We start from the raw sequence: 17,697 nt of genomic DNA on the forward strand, positions 1-17,697 counted from the left end.
GAAGGCAGCTCTGCTGATGTTAAGTTCTTGGATCTGCAACTAGATTGTTCTGGTCTAAGGGTTATCTGCATAAGTTCATGACTGTGCAGCTCCAGCATGTGTGTATGGGTAACAGGAATCCTGTAAAAAAGGTCCAAGGGAAAAAAGGGAATTTTCTCATAAACCCAGCCAACATAGCAACTTTGTCATCTGACACTTTGTTGCAAACATGCCAGTGGGATGTTTGTAGCAGTACACCTCAGATCATTAACTTAATGTAAACAAAGCACATGTCTATACATTATTTAACAAGATGTCATTATCTCACATTGCAATAAGGGAAACAGTCCAGAGTGAGCAGCAGCCAAGTGGCTAGCAGGTTGATTAAAGATTTTTTTTTTTTGGTAACTAAGCTAAGAAGAGCAATCAGCAGTGTTTGCCAAAATGTGTACAAATAGGTGTGCATAGCTGCTCAAGTGTAAACTGGAAATGAAAAATCACCTTTAAAAGTAGTTGTTTCTAGACAAAGCCACAAATGTTTTTTTCTATTTGTATCCAAACCCTCAACTCGAAGGTAAATAAGGGGATCACCTACAAGAAAGGCAGTACTTGTGGTAGGCCCCTTGGAATAACCAGTAATTCCTGTGAATGGTAGCGCACAAGCAGGGGAAGCAGAGGGTGAGAGCTGAAGACAGCTGGGTAGGTGGATGCTGTCCTGAACAATGAATCCCCAGGTCTGACACTTTGGGATTTGCTCACTCTGACCCTCAGAAGTTCTTAGCCAGGTTTTGTGAAGTCAGGTAAACACTTAGAGAAGAATCTGATGAAGCTTAAGCTAAAATTGCCCACTATATCTAATCAATTATAAACCTTTTCTTTCCAATTGTGTAGCTAAGAGTACAAATGGAAGTCTTTCTTAAATGAATTTCTCATGCTGTACCATTAAGCACATCTGTAGTTTAAGGCAAGGTAATCTGAATAAGCCCTTTAAATCTATGTTGCTGTATTTGTTATCTGTGCAGAGATAGAGCATGGATGATAACTCCAAATAAAGCTGTGAGCAGAACTTGGAAGCTGGGAGAAATTTCCCTACAAAGCTTCAAAGGGTTATTGCAGTATTGCCAAGTCCTGAATGTTTGCAAAGAGTTGCCTTCAGCAGATAACACCCCTCCTGTAAGGAGCAGATGGCTGAGAGATAGCCTGCAGCCCTGGGCAGATCCAAAAGGATCAGAGAGGGATACGTTTTCTTGCATTTTTCCCTTAATATTTTTAGTTCCTTCTTTGTATGAAAATAATTTCTTTTTGCTTGTGCCGGTTCATGTATGTGAATGGTAGGGGAACTCGTCCTTTCCAAAGCAATAAATTGTTAACATTCTTTGTCTAATCAATTCTGCCCTTAAAGTCAAATTCCAATCTTCCCTTCAAATTGTAGGTTGTGTGACTTTTAACTTAGCTAAGGTTCATTTGATTTAAAACCATGGTTTAGCAGCTCTGAAAGTAATGTCCTGAAACATCACTAAATCATAGGAAGACACATTAAGACACATTGCCTGTTCCAGTTTAGAATGAGACATTTGATTCTATACCCCTTCCTATCTTTGACACGAAATAAATAGAAACAGAGCATAGGTAATGGTCATGTGCATTTATTCATTTTGGTCATTCTCTGGCTAATATTGCAGCATCACAAGAGGTTAACTTTACTCATGTTTATTCTGCTGGTGGCTTTTTCAGAAAACTGAGCGGCTTTTGAGTGGCATTTGTTTTCCAAAATGCTTTTAAAATTTGTAGGAGGGTATTTTTTAAGCTGCCATGTAAGTGTATTCAGCATTGACAGTTTGTTAAACTTTCAGAAGTAATGACATCTTTAGTATGTTTTAGTCCCTAATTCTCTTTTATATTTGACCTCTTGTATATACTATATTTGACTTATACAGTAAAAGACTTCAGTTTAAAAATCTAATGTAATTTGGCTTTGATAAGCAGTATAAGAGTTAATGTAAATCATGGGAGATGTGTCTCCAGAAGTTAATAAGAGTCAAATAAAATCAGTGTTAGGCTTTCTAGTAACTTCAATCATCTTTGGATCAGCCACTTACTCTTTTATTTTTCTCAAGTATTTTTATATCTTTAATTCATGGTCTGTCAGCTGTATTTACTCAGAATGTGCCAGAATATTTTGAAGTCTAGGAAGTCCCTTGGCTAGTGGAATATTAATGGAATAATCTTTGTTTTACACATACTGAACTGTAGCACTGACATATAATTACATTGATAAACTGAATATGATCTCTTTCTGTCTCCCATGCAGTTTGTGTACGTACAGCTCACTTAGTAGCAATTTCTAAAAAGTAGGACAACATAGAATTAATTCTTTACTCTTTATAGAATAAATACTACTTGAGTAAGGTGCAAAATGTTGACCTTATAGGTAACAGTGTACTTCATACTCAGTCTTGCTGGCTTTCATCTATTTGTATTTGCACCACTATTGCATTTGCACCACTATTCTATTTGTATTTCACCACTATAACATTACTGGGTAAAAGTCTTGACTAAGTTATGTGGTCTTCTAAGATGTAGATGAGAAAAAATGCTCTTAAATATGTAACCTATGCAGATGAGAAATAATAGAATAATAATAGAATATTATAATAATATATAATTAAATTATAATAATTATATTAATAATATATTGCATAATATAATAATAAATATATAATAATAATATATAATAATATATAATAATATATAATAATTATTATAAATGATAATAGAATAGAATAAATAATAGAATATTTTTCTCAAATTCTTAGATTACCTTTGTTAGTACCAAAACCTTTGATCATGTAGACACTAAAATGTGTTTTAGTAAAATCCCACAAGAAGAAGGGGGATTAAAAATCTCCCAAATCCCACATTCTAGTGCTAAAAGCTCTTTCTTTCTGGACCTATCGTTTCTCCTCCTGGTTTTTACTTTATATGTGGGAACAGCTTCCTGGGTAGTGAGTCAGTAAGGTGACTGAGCAGCCACCTCTGGCTGTGTCCAAATACAGACATGGCACCCCTGATAAAGGACACATCCTACACACAATCCAAGGCTATTTGATAACCCTAAATTAAAAACAAATAACCTGTGGCTGCCCTGGTAAGAAAAATATATATTCACCAAACCAGGAAAAGCACATTCTTTGCCTTAGTTTTATGAAAAGGTCTCTGTAGTGTCTGAAGGAGGGAGTTCACAGCTGAGGATCATAAAAGGAAGCAAGCACATGCAGAGGGGTTCCTCAGCTTTAATACTCCACTGAGCTAAGCTGTGGCTTTCTGTAAGCCTTTCCCTGCACTGTAGAGAAAGACAGTATTTATTGACTTGATGTGGGATGGGACAGTAAGAACAGATGCACTATAAAGGAGCAGAAGCAGAGATTATCAATTAGCTTTACTGTGTGAAGTTCCACTGGTTTTTGCTGAGGATTTCACCCAGCATGCCTGTATTCATGTGTATCTTTATACAGTAAGAAAAAACAGAAGTGTCCTCACAGGGAGAAGCAGATGTGATTTTCTTCCCCTTCCCAATGGGCTTTGTTGAGGCTTTAAGCAAGTATTTTGAGGAAAACAGATCCCCCTGCCTCACTCTAATGGAAAATATATTTCCTGTCTGTTCCCCAGATAAAATTAAGTCTTTCTCTTGGATAGGAGTAAGATATCTCGCTACAGATAGAATTTTCTTGGCACAGCAAATTATGAAAATAATTTGCTTTTTATCATCTGTAGTTTGAAGAAACTAGAAGGACAATCTCTGCCTGGTGTCCTGTTAACTTCCCTCTCTGATGGTTTGGCCATCTCAATTTTTAGGTTAACACCATTGGTTTTTATTATGCCTAAAAAAATAGAGCAGAAGTCTATTGACACAGGAACAAAGCACAGACCTGGTTTTAAAGAAGAAGTGAACAAATGTTCAAAAACTATTTTACAAATTCATGCAAAGTAGTGTTGATGATTTGATTTCTAAAAAATTAAAAAATCTGAAAATCCACTAAAATATTAATTCAGTAGTATACCAGATTTAAAAGGCTGGTGCTAAATTAATTACATAGAATTGAGGGCTGTTAATCTGGTGAAGTGTTAGATATGAAGAAGTGTTAAACACAGCTACTGTGTCTGGCTCAGGAAAACCAAAGCATAAGGAATTGGATAAAAGTGAGAACAGGACAAGAAATTATTTCACTTGTGTGTTCTGTTTTCTCTAAGCGGGATGGTACTGGTCCTGTCAGGCACTGGTATTGAGCAATACATGCTTTGATTTTTGTTATGCTCTTAATCTTTAGTAAAGAGTAGAAATGCAAAAAAAAAGGGTTACATAAAATTACAAGGTAAAGAGCTACCCAACCATTGCCAGATTTAAATGGGGAACCTTAGCTGGCTCGTGAATCTATACCTCCGGTTCTTAGGCTAACAATAGGAAGGAACAGAAACGTTGTGAAAGGAAAGCTATAGTGAGAGATGCAGAAAAAAACATTACATTAAATTAAAATATTAATTCTCATTTTATTGGCAGTATAAATACGGTAAATGCTATGTAATTTTTTTAATTGTATGTCTTTTGGGCAACTGTCTCAATGTTACTGTAACATGAAGGTTCTGTTTTACTACCTTTCTTCCTCTATAGTTAGGAATTTTGATATGAACTGTATTAAATGTAATGTTATTCTGGCACCCAGATGGGACTGGACAGAACCTGGTAATTAAATGGCTTGTGGAGACAGAGTTTTGAGTAAGGATAAAAAAAATAACTTTTGTATTCTGACATTTAATATTGTTAATCATCTCAGTTTTGTCATTTTAGCAATAGATCATAAGTAGATCTGAGAATGAAAGCCAGATGGTCAGTGGGGGAGCAAATAAATCCTTATGGCTCCTTTTCTTTTTTTTTTCTTCATGATTCAAGCTTTGTTCCAATGACTACACAGGGCAAGAATGAATAAAACAATATCATCAATAAAATCTAGACTGAGATATTACCACTACTTAAAAAACCCAAGAAACCAGCTACTTCATTTCTCCAGCTAGCACAAGGTTGTATTGAACCTGCTTCCCCCAAACTGTGTCTCCTACAAAAACTATGTGTAGACATTTGTCTTTGCCTTAATCCTTCCCTAAACCCTATGCTCATAACATAATTTCTTGGAGTTTTTCCCAGTTAAACATGCATCCCTTCTGTACCATACCTGTCTGGCTTCAGAGCTGCTACATCTGTGGTCCTGACAAAGGGAAATCGAGGCTGATATTACATTTGGTAGGGTGTTGTTTGTGTTTGAGAAAACACATAAGCACCTGAGTTAAGAGTGAACTCCTTTTTTGTGTTCCTTAAGCAAAGATTTGCTCCAGCCTGTTGGAGCAACTTACCACCCTTGCTGTAAAAAAGATAATATTCTTAACCTGAGTTCATAGGTGTTGCATAATTACTAATGTCAAGGCATCATATATGTGGTATCATACAACACTCCTTCAAACTTGAAAATATGCAGAAGACGTTGGCAGCTTGTGCCCTTTGATGAGGAAATGTGATTTTGACAAATACCTGAGGGTTTTGATAGGTGACTAGAGCAAAGCCATAAGCCCTTGTCTCTTCTGTCAGCAGTGGAAAGGCTAGTGCTGCTAAAAAACAGACCAATTTCCTGCCATATCTCAATTTAAAGTTTAAAATTCATCACCTGGAAAAGCTTGGAGCTGCAGTGCTTTAAGGAGCAACAGAATTACTGTTAATGTAGCATCCTACTGCCATTGGTGTTCTAAATCTTCATCTTTGTAGGCCTGAGCTATGAAAATATAAAATTAAATAAATGTGCTTTATTAATAATAACCTCCTCTTAGGCCTATTGCTGTACAATACTGTTCAGCTTTCAACTCCTTTTCTGTATGGCTCAGAGACCACCCAGGGGCTTACTCAGGAGAATACTTTCAGCATGTCATTGCTGAAACTGTCACATGAAATCAACATAAAAGATACCAGAAAAAACCTGCAAAAGTCAAAGCCAAGTTATACTGTTAAACTGCAGAAATGTCTGATTGCAAATTGAGGGAAAAAGCTTGAAAAGAATGGAGAATGTTGGTTGTTGTAATAGTCCCTGTTACAGTGGTGGGCCCCACGGAACTACATGACTTTGTGCTGATAAAATTTGGCTGCTGGATTTATCTCATTTTTATGCAGTTCCAGTAATTAGGAAAAGAATCTGCATTAAGTGGGTTTTCTTTCAGTCCTGCTTGTGTAATTTTAGCTCTCCATTGCATATAATGCTTTCACAGAATTCACTATCGTGAATTTAAAATACAGTCCTTGAATATAAAAACAAAAACCAAGGCAATGAAAAGCACTGGATAATAAAAGTTCCCGTATGTATCTTCAACAGCCCTCAAACACCTGTTAAAAATTTGTTTTGTAACCTGCCCTGAAGTGTGATGGAAATTAATGCTTACGAGTCCCTTGTGAGAATGTAAAATATCAGAGTTTAAAGCTTCACGTACAGACTGATGGATAAAACGTATCTCAAACACATCTACTGTGTCCCACCAGGACTATTCCAAGCTGATGCCCTCTGCATTCCAATGAAAAGAATAATTACCTTGGTCAGTGCTGTTCTTTAACTGTCGTAAAGCAAATGTGATTTGTTTAGTTACCAGCCTAATGTGATTATCACTCAGAATTGAAGATGTTTAGAAGTAAAAGCAATTAATACAATGAAATATTTCCTTTCATTCAGCTGTATTTAGACTGGTCTATGCTTACACATATTACAAAGGAAAAGGGTTTAAAATGTGTCTACTCAATTTTGTCTACTTGTTCATAGAAAAAGGGACTGTCAGTCAGGAAGAAGAAATAAAATGTAGTGGAGGCTAAAAGATTGCTATTTGCCTTGCATAGAGTGGCAGTCTTAGAACTAAGAACATATTTTTAAGCAAATGTCCTCTGTAGCATTTCTTTCCCACCCAGTCCTTAATAACCTCCTTGGCTTCTCTTTTCAGAATACTGCTGCATATATAGAAGCCAGCTCATCTGAAGCTCAGCTTCATCCTCATTTTGAGGATGAAGGGTCATTTTAAACTTCACAACCCATTAACAGCATGTTTAATGAAGTTAAAACATTCAGTCTTTAAGCCCTCTCTACAAAGGCAATCTAATCAGTCAGACCTTACATCTTTCCTCTTTGATGACATAGACTTAATCTAGAGCTTTCCCATTTGCTGTTTTGCAGAACTAGGAATTCTGCTTCCACAGATCTGTGACTCTGTGATGTTCTTACCTCCTTGATTCCAGACTTGCTGCCATGCTAAGAACAGACATCCTGCTGTTCAACCCGAGTCTTAGCATTGTGTATTTGAAGATAATCCCTAGACCACCAACATCTTTTCGGCATCTGTGAGCATAAAGGTTATGACAGTTGCCCCTTCTGACTGTAATCTTTGGTTTTACAAGAATTCTACTAAAAGACTTTCAAGCTGTAATTATCTCTTCCTGCTTTGTGTGGTATTGCTAAGGAAAAAATATTAGCAGTTTTAAAAGCAATACATTCTGCTCTGTTTTAAAACCTTCAATTTGCAACTAAATTATGTACTTAGCTTTACACACTTGACTTCTTCAGACTATTTAACAGCTTACACTGCAGCACATATTTAAGTGTTTGCAGGATCAAGATCCACATCCTCTCTGCACCATTAAATGTTTTGCAGTTGAAGAGTGGCTATATTCCCCAAGGGGTTGCCTTTTATGTATAGATGGAGAACATCCATGGCTTGCATCTGGGATTTATCATCTTTGAGTGATCTAATCTCCTTAGTGTGTATGTGTGTACTCATGAACTTACATATGTAGACATGGTAATGACAAGAATAAGCTTGCTGGGGGAAAAAAAACAAGCAGAGAAAGGAATTGCCAAATATTTCTTAGAACATTTCCCCCCATTCTTTGGAAATTTTAAAACATTTTGTTTTCTGTCCAGCTCTATAAACTATCTACTGATTCCTTGTATTCTGTTCTGCCTAGCAAAGCTCCAGGCAATTTTCAATATTCCAGATATTGACTAGGATTTAGTTTACAAATTAGAAAACAGATAAACCCATCAAATATTCCTGTTCCTTTTTTCTTCTCATCTTAAATTCCATCTCTACATCTTTGTGTCTCCATTCAATGTTGGTCTGAAGCAGTTCATCATAACTTACATGTGTGTGTATATAAGTTCATATAAAGAATATACTTGTGCATGTCCGTGTAAATGCATGCACATGTACCTTTCACATATAAAACATACTTAATGATATTAGTGGATATAATAGGCTTATTGTTTTGTCCTATGTAACTGTAAATCTGCCTAAAGCAACAGCGCATAATTTTTACTGCATGATACCATAGTTTTGTGTTAAATGCAAGTCACATTACAGATAATAAATTTTAATATATATGGAGTGGTTTTTTGCATTCTTGACCTGATACTATCAATTCTCTGCTAAGATCTTTAAAATCTTGTATAAGAAAATTGCTGATTTTTTTTCCTTTGTGTAGCCTTTAAGAATCACCAAAAAAGGTTACATGGATAGATCTGGAAAGTATTGTTCAGTCTTATCACAAAACAGATGAAGGACCATGGAAACAGTCCAATCTTCATCTCCTTGTACATGGCACGGGGGTTAGAACTAGATGATCTGTAAGGTCACTTCCAACCCAGGCCATTCTACAATTCTATAATTCTAAGATTAAAACCTACTGACATGTTCCTTTGGAACATGAAGACCAGCCTGGTTGAGTACCTTGTCTGAGCAATTCCATTTCAGCATTGATTAATTCAAATATATTTATGCCATTTACATATAGATATAATGATAGATTGATTGGCAGAAACCCTAGGCATCAGTTAAAACCTGTCCTCTCTTCCTTCTAGCCATTGCAGACTTCTTAAACAATGCTCTCCAGTCCTCCAATCTCCTAAGGACATTCTCTTCCCCATCTCTTGTAATGTGGTATCTTGCTTCAAAATGCAACCTCAGCTTTTGAACATAAATATAATATGATTGTGGTTTGTCACTGAGCTGGCATTTGGCAAAGTCAAGAGGGAAACATTGCTGAATCTGTTACTGAACTTGGCACAACTGTAGAGCTGGGCAACTGTAGAGCTTTGAACAGAGGAACTGTAGACAGCAAATAAATCATCACAGATTATGAGGTGTAGTGCCACTTTATCTTCTCTGTGCAAACAGGTTCTTTGGATTCTAGAAATTCATGTATGTGCCATACAAGTTTCAGTAAAAGATTCAGCTGTACACACAGACATTACTTTCTTCTTTCCCTCCTCTTTGATGTGTATATGAGAAATTTAAACCCTAACACACAGCACTTTGCACAGAAAATAAACATGACATAGTAGTGAAGCAGGCATTTCTGCATAATATGTTTCTTTCCTCGTCTTTCAACAACATAAATTGTATTGGCATCTACTACACTGGAAAGCTTAAAATACCATTATAAAATTTGAAGTAGGCAGTGATGTTTCTACTTACAAAAATCAAGGGCTAATTTTATTTCCTTGAGGAGAATAACTGCTAATCTTTACAGTAGCAGAATAGCTGTTTTGTTCATCAGGTATGGGATCTGAGGGATCAAAATAAATGTATTGTATTGCTTATTTTTGTGATAGCACTTATTTAAGTCTACTCCTTATGCTATACTTTTTCTGTCAAGGTTAGTTCACATATTAGTAATTATACCTTGTAAAAAAGTTACATTTTTAACTGTGTCATCAATCAATCCAGAGAAATTTAATTTTCTGTAAGAATGGCTTTAGGAAAGTGGTACCATCTACAGAGTAGCCATTAGCACATGTAAATGAAAAAACATGGTAAAGAAGATGAGACCTGTCTGTGGGCTCTGAAATGATCAATCTCTGAGACAAGATAAAAGAACAGCTCTCCTGTGGGAGACAATGACTTACTTCTTCATGATAGTTATTTAATGTCAATGTACTTTATTCAGATAAGAAATAAGAGGAGTTCCCCTGAGCCTGATTGCTTGTATAATGTGTTCTCATATATAATTATAAAGAGAATTAAAAACCGAGCGGGTGTGTGAGGCAGCAAAATAACTTCACCACCCATAGTCATTGGCTGCTCACCTGGCAATGCATCTGGAGCTGACACAGAACTTTTTATCTGAAGGCTATATTTGTGACACTTTTGTTACACATTTGTGAACTTTATTTCTCTAACAAAATAGTCTTTAGTAACGCAAACCATCAATTTTTTTTTCTTATAGAAAATGTTACATAGAAAGTACAGAGTGCAATTGACCTTAATTCAGGAAAGTAAAAGAACCCTTAAGGACTGACCCTACAGGAGAATGAACTACAAATTAGATAGCCACCACTGCCTTCACCAGATTTCAAGTGGGATTAATTCAGCTTTAAGATAAGAAAACAATAATCTTAACATCCCAAATCTGAAAGCCACATGATACCAGATGTTTAAGACATACAGAAATAAATAACATGCTAAAGTCTCCAGAAGCTGTTTGACTTCCAGTGAAGAGCTAGGTATTTATATTTAGCTAGGGATTCATAATTTTAACAGTCTGACCCACAGTCCCCACTGTATGAAAACTGGTACAAAGCCAGTGCATCACTTAAGTCTTGTTAAACCATGATACAAAAACCTCATGCTGACTTTTGCAGAAATGACTCATGTTGTGTTCCTTCCCTTTCTACACTACCAAGTTATTCAGGTACACATTGAATCTGTGTGTTGGTTTTGCACAGCCTGGTTTTTGGTAGCAGGTTGGGCCACAGAGGTCGCTTCTGTGAGAAGCTGCCAGAAGCCTCCACCACATCCAGCAGAGCCAATCCCTGATGGCTCTGAAGATGGACATGCTGCTGGCCAATGCTGGGGCAGTTGGAGGTGTTGGTAATGCCTCTGTGATAACATATTTAAGAAAAAAATCAAAACAAAGTGGGTACAGTTTTTGCTAGCCAGAGAAGAAGAGAGATGAGAACATGCGAGGGAAAAAACATGGACACATTGAGGTCAGTGCAGAAGGAAGAGAAGGAGGTGCTCCAGTCCTGGGAGCTGAGATTCCTCTGTGAGCTGTGGTGAGGACCATGGGGAAGCAGCTGTGCCCCTGCAGCCCTTGGGGATCCATGGGGGATGCAGAGATCTGCCTGCAGCCTGTGAGGAGGTGCCCATGCTGGAGCAGGAGGATGCCTGGAGGAGGCTGTGATCCAGTGGGAGATCTGGGGGAGAGAGGGGGCCCTGCTTCCAGGGGGAAGCAGCTTGTCCTTGGAGGACTGCACCTTGTGTAAGGGTGACCCACACCACAGCAGTTTTGGGAGGGTTGTGTGCCCATAGGAGGGACACACCTTGCAGCAGGTGCAGTATGGCTGCTGATCATGAGTGGACCCATGCCAGAGAAGTTCACAGAGAACTCTCTCCTGTGGGAGGGACCCCACAGCCTCATAGGGGAAGGACTCCTCTCCTGGAGCAGTGAAAGAAGATCTCAGGTGATGAACTAAACAAAACCCCACACCCTGTCTCCTTGCACTGTCGGTGGGAAGGAGGAGGGGTTGGGGGAAGAAAAGGTATTTTTATAAGCTTATTTTACTTCTCATTATCCTCCTCTGATTTTGTTAGTAATAAACTCATTTTGCACCTCTAAGTTGAGCCTGTTTTGCCCTTGGAGTATTTTTCTCACAGCCATTATCTCAATTCATGAACCCTTTGTTTAAATTTTTCTCTCCTCTGCCCAGTTGTAGCAGGGGAGTGAGCAGCTTTTTTGGGTGCCTGTTGTTTGGCCAGTGTCAAACTTCAACAATATGCAAAAAAGGGATTTGGAAACACAGGCAGGTGGAAAATAGCAAATAGCATACAACATCTAAATCTAAAAGCTGTAAATATAGGAGTGTTTTCCTAACTTCTCTCTTTGGTAAACATGCATGTGTAGGAGAGGTTATAACTGAGAAAAAAAGTCATTTCTAAATATGAAGCCATCACTGTTTTCAAGCAATCATCACTTCCTTGTGAAAACTGGGCAGATTAGCAAAATTCTTTTTATGTAACATCCTAGTAATTTCCTAGGAATTTCGGATGTTAGCAAAAACACTCTGTCTCCCTTAGAAAACAGTTACAATTTAAATGGCATTGGTTTTGTGAAATTCAAGGCCAAACACTTATTTAAAAATCTTAATTTTTAAACAGGGGTCATTGGGTTGACTTAATTTTCTTTATAGCAGCCCATATGGAGCTGTGTTTTGGATTTGTGACCAAAACAGTGTCGTTGGCACATCAATGTTTTGGCTGCTGCTGAACAGCACTTGCACTGTGTCAAGGCTCTCTCTCCTGCTACACCACCAAAGGCCTGTAGACTGGGGATGGGCAAAAGGTGTGAGGGAACACAGCTGGGACAGCCCTCCCCAGCTGGCCAGAGAGTCCATATAATGTCATATTCACCAGTAAAATTTGGTGGGAATTTTTCCAAAGTAGCCTTTGCTCAGAGACTGAGCATCAGTCAGCTGGTAGTGCTGACTACCAGCTTTTCCATCACTTGCTTTTTTTCCCCTCTCTTCCCCCAATCTCCTATGAATCTATCTCTACTCTCAAATTTTCTTATTTTTGTTTTCTGATTCTCTCCCTCATCCTACTAGGGATGGGCTTATTTGCCAATTGGAAACAACCCTCTACACTTAGCTAAAAGAATTCTCTACTTCTATCTTCACTGTTTAATTGTTTGGGATTCTTAGCCTCAGAATAAATCATGATGGAATTGTTGGCAGGGACTGACTTTGCAGACCTGGTATCCTAAGCAGCCTACCTGACAAAAACCCAGATTATTGCTTCACTGAAATTTCACAGGAATTAAGGTACCAGGGAAAACTGTTTTGTTGGAAGTTTTGCCAACCTGCTCTAATTTGGACCAGATTTTTCTTGTTCCATGCATTCACAGACCTCCAGTAGGAAATGGAAGGCGTTGAAAGCAGGCACAGTTAGGGACCTAATTACAGCATAATTACAGACCTGCCCATGTTGATATTTTGGGAAACCTTAGAATTAATACAACATAGTTATCTCTACCTCACTGGAATTTTATGTCACTGGACTTTAATGTCATTCCCTCAGAATATTTTATCTGGCTTTATGGCCAATAAAATTCTGAGCCTACTCCCAGCCCACCCACACCAGATAAGAAGGCGCATGCAGTGATGTCCTGTGGTCTGACTTTTCCCCTTCCACCCATTTCTGGATATGAAAGGCAATAACTGTTCTAACAAAGGAGGCTAAATGAGGAGATTCTCCTCATGAATCACATGGAGCAACAATTAACAGAGCTCATTTTCAAACAGAAATGTACATGAGAATATGCATTCATTACTAATGAATATGACAACAGCTGCATGTTTAAGATGACCGAGTGGAATTGAAATATGTATACCCAAAGCTGAGATCAGGAATAAAACCAAAAGATTTCATAGACAGAGAAATATACAGCTATTTACAAACAAAGGTACAAATCCTGTTTCCATCAAGACATTTTATTTTGCCACAGAACTTAAAGCCAGAGAGGTTTGGCTGAGTAGAGGCTACAGAGAATTTTATAGTTGTTTCTAACCCTTCAGCTATTTCCAGTTTCAATCCTAAGCCAATTTTTTTTTTTTTTGGACATATAAGATAGGTGAAGAGTATTTTGTACAACTTTACCTTTTCTTACCTCTATGTGTTTGTGTGCTTTTGCCTCATATATACATATATAGATAAAAGATATTCTTAGTCTTACGAAACAGATAAAGGACTTGACTTGCCCACTGATCTTTCTAAGGCTATATTTGCTGCAAAATTCAGCAGCAAGCTTATCACGTCCTTGAATGGCACAACAGAATAAAAGTTTTCTTTTTAAAGGAACCTGTAAAATGAAGAGGCAAAGATCACTAAAACATACAGAATCTGTTTACAAGGGCAGCAGAGGCTGAACAAAATTTTATCCCAGTAAATTCAGTTGCTGCTGGCATTGTCATAATGACAAGCAGTGACTAGGAGATTACCTTCCTTTTGAATAATAAGAGCTGAATGGCAAGATAAGCTGTGAAGTAACACATTGCTTCATTCAGCAAGCAGGTTAGCCCATTTTTTAAGCCCTGTGTTACAATCCTCCATCAGCACACTGTTTTTCATCAGTTCTGGAAATAAACTGCCCTTTAATCTGATTGCACTCTCTTGGCCAAAAAAGAGATGGTCAGGAAAACATGTACCCTGGAGCAACATTCTGCATTTGAATTGGTTAAGAAAGCAAGTCAGTTTCAAAGCCATCATTACTGTCTAAAGATCATAATTAAAGTTGTTTTTTAATTGCATCCTTCACAAAAAGCTACTTGTGCTCCAAATCCTCACAGCATTCTTCATGCTTCCTTCACTCCTACTTAGTCCTATTTAGAAGGAACTTTTGAGATATGCAAAAAGTTGTCAGAGAATGTGATTTTATTTTTTTAAGAATAAAGTTCTCAAGTAGTTAAATACTGACATCTAAATAACAAAAAAAAATATCTAAGGAATGGTTTTCACATCTACCAAGAATTCAGAATTTTATTAAAGCCACTTCCAATTAGAGTAATTATGGTTTTGCTTTCTAGGGAAAGGAAATCACTCTATTAAGGAGTATTATTATTATCATGGAGGGGTTACCTCTGTGTTCAGTCACTGCTGTCACTAAGATCTAGTTTAGAAAGTCACACAAAATTAGAGTGATTCCTATACATATAATAAAAGAAGACTTGTCTGAAAAATTTGCCTTAAAGCTGAGTCACAAGATTTAAAAAATGTCTTACATATTTCATGCAACATTTTTATTTAATATTATTTTTAGTCTGCAAGATCCTTTCAAATATCCCATTTCTTAAATGATGATAATACTTTACTCTGTAATTGTCTACAGTGAAATAATCTAAATACTGAGGGTTGTGTGTGTGTGAAACATGTTGAAAATCTTCCAGGTTTGTGGCAGCTCTTATAGAGCCTGGGGATTCTTCAGAAGATAGTGTATAGAAGGGAGAAAGAAATTCTTCATTGCAGGATGTTGCTGCAGCTCTGTACACATGATTTATGTGAATTGGAATGTTTGTAGTCAAAATGGTTTTTCTTATACTTTTGTAGAATTCTGGCCTAAAGCACTCTACATACTTGAGAAAACATGACAACATTGTCCTCATGATATTTTGCTTGCAAATATTTCTAAAGACAATTAACCTTTCTGACTGAAAGGCTTTTTTATCTCCTACATTTTTTACAGAAAAACATACACAACAACAAAAAAAAATTAAAAGGAAAAAAATGCTATCTTACCAATAACAAAAATGTCACTTTTATTTCATTAATGTACTGCTATGAGAAATGGCAGATATCCGGGCTTTTTGGTTTCTATGGTTTTGTTATGTTTTTCTGGAGCATATGCTTGAGAAACCTGTGATAGCAGAGCTTTTAAAAAAATAAACAGATGTTTTTATTTTCTAGTACAAATGAGTCTCAGTGGCTTATATCTATCTCATCTAAATTTTCTCAAATGTTTATCCAGTAAGCTTTTATGGAACTCTTTTTTTTACTGCAAACAGTCTTCAGCCAGCACTGAAATAAGAACACATGCATGCAGAGTTACAGTGTGGGACATCTCCACTGAGAGCCACGGTGCCAAATGGTTGTGCTGCAAGTGCAAGGTGGACACACAGCCAAGGACAGCAAACACGTCTTTGTGCTGAACTGCTGACAAAATGTGCTGCTCCCAAGCAGCTGGGAAATGTTTTTCTACATAGTTTTGATGCTATCTATTAATCCCTTGACCCCTCTAGAGCCTGTGGACTACAGTTAAAAAAACTTAATGAGAAGGTAAAACAATATATTCTATGCACATATATTAGTGAGGACCTGTAAAACTTACCTACAGATTTATAATCAGCTTATTTAAGTACACGCACTTTGCAGGTATGTTCTAGTACCTTATTTTCTTTCACTAAGATCTGCCTAGACAGTTAAAGCTGTTTTTCAAGATTTAAGAAAAATCAAATTTATACACGTGGTTAAAACTAAAATGAACTTACACTTTTACATAAAGTTCACAGAAAACCATAAGCAATTCCTTGTGTTTATTGAATGATGTGAATTTTTCCATAGAATGATACACAAGGTCTCATACATGAAACTTGATTATTGCACTTACACATAGCAATGTTTTTCAAAATTCAGTCACTATTATGCTCTATTAGACTGCTAATATATTGTTAAATACATTTTATTTTTACTTAGATGAACTTTCTTAGATTGAAAAAGTAGTCTTAATATTTACTGTACTGAGACTATGTACTGTACTGATTTCACATACAATGTGAAATCACAGCTGAAAGAAAAGGAATCTGGATCAGCAGGTTTAATGCTTTTGTTCCATAAGCAATGCAATTCCGTGTTTGTAATTTTGAATATTTTTGTAGAAATCTGAAAATTTTTGTAGAACATTACCTGATAATGCTTTACTCGAGCTACTGTAAGGTCCAGAAATAAATAAAGAAAGTACTGAAGATGCTAAATTTTTGAAATCAAACAAATAAAGCTGGTTGAATCATTCAAAATGAACTCTCTTTAGTAAAAGGAAGATTAGGTTAGGGAACATCTAAACTAACTGGACATAAATTTTTGGGACTCTGTGGAAAGCAGCCAGATGTGCTAGGGAGCTGGCCAATGTCTCAATTATCTTTGAAATGTCATGGCCCTCAGGGGAGGTTCCTGAGGTTGTGAAGAAATCAAATGTCTCCCCTGTCTCCAAGAAGTACAGAAAGAAGGATCCAGAAGCTGTAGGCTGATCAGCCTCATCTTGAACCTTGGGAAGGTGGTGAAGCCAACTATCCTGGTAAACATTTCCAAGACCAGCAAGAACAAGAAGGTGGCCAAACACAGTCAGCAAGGATTTTCTTGGCAGTTTTTCTTGAGCAACCTGAGGCAACCAAAGTCCCAGAACTTTAATGAATGATGTATTTCTTTTTGTCTCTACTGAATTATGGACATGTCTAAGAGTATTTTCTGCCTGCTGTAGTTTTTGCCCTGATGCAACACTTTGGATTTCAATAATAAAGCAGTGTTCAATCAAGCTTAGGTTCGCTCAGAGTGAGCCTAACCAAGTATGACTAAAATTGCTTCTGTCTAGTCTGGATCTAATTTGGGAGTAAATGTCACAATGCATTGCCAATTCAAGGGGGAAGGAAACTCAGGCAGAGCCCACCAAGTTACTCATATTCCCAGAATGCTGGGAAACTCAGGCAGAGCCCACCAAGTTACTAATATTCCCAGAATGCTGAGTGTCAACTGATAAAATTCATCATAGGAGTTTAAGGCCCTGTCTTTCTTGGTTATTCCTTTGTCTTTGTTAGTGTTATATGAGCAATATGAGCAGAAGGGACACTAAGAGCTTTTAAAATAGCTATTCATAAAGGCATTTCTGTATTGTTTTCTTCAAAAAATTTTTAAAGGTGTGTCAAAAGCCCAAAGGTTTGACAGTGCAGGAGAACAAGTGGCTATGTTACAAGAGATTGAGCCAAAGTACTTGACAAAATGAGAATTGAAAAATTCTTTTTCACCATAATGTAGCCTATTTTAGGAAAAAAGCACAATGCAGATGGAAGTACACAAGACATACTTTTACATCAGCATGCTAGT

This window comes from Molothrus ater, chromosome 1 (genome assembly GCF_012460135.2).
Source record: "Molothrus ater isolate BHLD 08-10-18 breed brown headed cowbird chromosome 1, BPBGC_Mater_1.1, whole genome shotgun sequence".
NCBI classification, from domain to species: Eukaryota; Metazoa; Chordata; class Aves; order Passeriformes; family Icteridae; genus Molothrus; species Molothrus ater.